Below are 3,612 nucleotides of genomic sequence, written 5' to 3'. Positions count from 1 at the left end.
CGCGTGCAGTCGGCGGGCTCCGCCTCCGGAGTGTCTAAGCTCGCCGGCTGGGCTGCGTGCGGGCTTTGCAGAGCTTGGGGTGCGGGGCACACTCCTTTAGGACCTGTCAGCTGCAGCGGGCCTCCATGGAAACCTCACGCCTTTAATCCTTGAGCTGGGTAGGCAGACGCAGGTGATCTCTGTGAGTACCAAGGCCAGCTTGGGCTACAAAGAGAGTTCTAGCCAGCCAGGCCTACATAAGGAGATGGTGTTGGAAAAAATGATTGACAGCTCTAGCCAGACGTAGTGGTGCACGCCTGTAATCCAGCACTCCAGAGGCACAATCAGAAACCTAAATTCATCCTTAGCAGTGTGGGATTTTTGAGGACCCCCCCCCCAACCTCTTAAAACAAAACAAAAACCGGAGAGGTAGCTTGGCATTAAATGACTTGCTCTGCAAGCCTAAAGATCTGGGTTGGGAAACCCCAGCACCTACTTAAACCCAGGTACGGCTTTCACAATTGTAATCCCAGCACGGGATCCACAAGATCCAGGTTCAATTAAAGGATCCTGTTTTTAAAATTAAGGTGCAGGCCGGGCGTTGATGGTGCACGCCTTTAATCCCAGCACTCGGGAGGCAGAGGAAGGTGAATCTGTGTGAGTTCGAAGCCAGCCTGGTCTACAGAACGAGTGCCAGGATAGGCTCCAAAGCAATATAGAGAAACCCTGTCTCTAAAATTACAGTACAAAACCAGGCATTGGTGGTGCATTCCTTTAATCCAAGCATTTAGGAGGTAGAGGCAGGCAGATCTCTTGAGTCAGAGGTCACTCTGGTCTACAGAGTGAGTCTCAGGACACCCAGGGCTATACAGAGAGACCACCTCGGGGAAAAAAAAAAAAAGAAACTTAAAACTGGAAAAGAAATATGTCTAAGATACAAGATTAAGAAAGAAAAATTTGAGCCGGGCGTTGGTGGCGCACGCCTTTAATCCTTTAATCCCAGCACTCGGGAGGCAGAGACAGGCGGATCACTGTGAGTTCCAGGACAGGCTCCAAAACAATACAGAGAAACCCTGTCTCAAAAAACCAAAAAAAAAAAAAAAAAAAAAAAATTTGAATAGCATACATATAAAACTACCATTAAAACTTTGTGAGCCAGGCACAATGGCGCACGCCTTTGATACTGCCATTGGGGGAACAGGCAGATGGATCTCTGTGAGTTAAAGGTCAGGCTGCTCTAAATAGAGTTCCAGAACAGATAAGGCCACATAGAGAACCTGTCTCAAAAGAACAAAAAACCAGTTGACCGTCTCTCTCAAGAAGACTCCTTCTGTAGGTGCTAGAAACAGTGGTTGCTTCCTCAGAGAAGAACCTGAGGACAGGAGGATAGGGAAGGGGAAATATCATCATCCTTCATTATCTTTTTTTTTAATGTATTATGTATACCGCAGTCTGCCTGCATATATGCCTGCACCCCAGAAGAGGGCACCAAATCTCACTGTGGATGGTTGTGAGCCACCATGTGGTTGTTGGGAATTGAACTCAGGATCTCTGGAAGAGCAGCCAGTGCTCTTAACCCCTGAGCCATTATTATCTCTTTTTAAAGATTCATTATTCTTTTTAAAGATTCATTATTCTGCCAGGCAGTGGTGGTGCACGCCTTTAATCCCAGCACTCGGGAGGCAGAGGCAGGCGGGTCTCTGTGAGTTCGAGACCAGCCTGGTCTACAAGACCTAGTTCCAGGACAGGCTCCAAAGTCACAGAAAAACCATGTCTCGAAAAACAAACAAAAAAAGATTCATTATTCTTACATGAGTGTGCCTGCTTGTCTCTACATGTACCGCATACATGCAGGTATCAGCAGTAGTCAGCAGAGGGCATCAGATCCCCTGGAACTGGAGTTACAAGCAATTGTGAGCCACTTAATGTGGCTGCTAGGAACCAACCCCATATCCTCATGGTGTAATACATTCTCATAATGCTGAGCCATCCACCCCAGCTTTATTATTGCCCTTTTTTATACCCTCCAGGTTTGGTATGATGTGTCAAATTTAGATATACTAAAAAGATAACAAATGCCAATGGTAATTAGCTCTGGGTGCAAAGATTTTATTTTGTTCTGTTTTGTAGATTTATTTTTTTAACAATAGAAATATATTAGAATAAGCAAGGAGATTTTTATCTAGTATGACAGACTGTGTTGTGTTTTTTCTACTAATTTGGCATGCTGGTTAGGGTTTTGTTTTGTCAACTTGCCATAAGCTAGAGTCATCTGCAAAGAGGGAACCTCAGCTGAGAATGCCCGCCTATCAGACTGGCCTGTAGGCAAGTCTGTGGGGCATTTTCTTGATCCATGATTGATGTGAGCCCCATGTCCTTAGAGTAGGTGGTTCATACAGGAAGTCCAGTTGAGCAAGCCAGGGAGCAGCTTTCCTCCGTGGTTCTGCTTGGGTTCCTGCCTTGAGTTCCTGCCGATTCCCCTTCATGACGGACTGTGAACTGTAAGGGGAAATAAACTCTTTCCTTCCCAAATTCTTTTAGTCAGTGTTTTATCACAGAAATGGAAAGCTAGGACATTTGACATGAAGGATTCTGATGATTGTTTTTATAATCACAGTGGAAAGTGCATAGTATGGTATGAACGGAGTCACATTAGTTAGTTGCCTCATATAAGTCTCTCTCTCTCTCTCTCTCCCCCCCCTCCCTCTCCCTCTCCCTTTCCCTCTCCCTCTCCCTCTCCCTCTGTGTGTGTGTGTGTGTGTGTGCACTTGGTATCATAAAAAAATCTATTTGGATGGGAAGCTAATTTCCATATGGGAGAGTTTTCTGGGTATCTAGAAATAGACACCGCTTCCAAAAATTAATTTTAAGCTGTTTCCCAAAATAATGGCAAGTATTTTATCCTTAACCTCCATGTCCTCTCATTGCTATGTATCCATTGTCAACTTCAAAGCCCTGGTAAGTTCCCTATATAAATGAGAGTTTGGGCAAGGAAAGATGAGTGTTGAAAATGTCTGGGTATACTTCCTATGAAAATGTGTGTTTGTGTGGTGAAAAGAGCAAACAGGAGCATTATTAAATCAGCAGGTGTTTCTTAGAGAAACAAAGGTGAGCCTTTTGTTTGTTGGAACCTTTCCCCTCCAACGCAGAGGGCTTGGGAGAAGGCTGGGTTTGGTTACTTCCTGCCCGATATGGGTTACCAGGGAGCTGTGTCCTGGAAAGACCTCGGCCAGCAGGCAGGATGAGGTCAGCGGCTACACTAGCTAGGGGAGGGCATAGAGAGCAAAGAAACAGGCAGAGGAGGCCGGGCCTGCTAGGAAGAGAGTGACAGCTGTGAGGTTACCATGGAGACTGGGTACCCAGCATCCGGAAGGAGAGACCAGAGGCCAACAGGAGGAATTCGATGAAAGTACATCTTTCAAAAACCTAATGAAATAGTGGAGGAGCACATAGAGCAAAACTGGGAGAACACTCCCTAACTTCTAAAACAACGGAGAATGTCAGGGAAATTAACTCCCTTCCAATGAATGTGCGAATGTGCACGTTTTGTTTTCTTTTAAAGGCAGTCTCATGTATAACAAGCAGGGCTTTGGGGGGGGGAGGGGATATTAGGTTTGGGTTTGTTTTTGTTTT

Source organism: Mesocricetus auratus, unplaced genomic scaffold (genome assembly GCF_017639785.1).
Source record: "Mesocricetus auratus isolate SY011 unplaced genomic scaffold, BCM_Maur_2.0 Super-Scaffold_100691, whole genome shotgun sequence".
NCBI lineage: Eukaryota > Metazoa > Chordata > Mammalia > Rodentia > Cricetidae > Mesocricetus > Mesocricetus auratus.
This window is presented reverse-complemented; position numbering follows the sequence as displayed.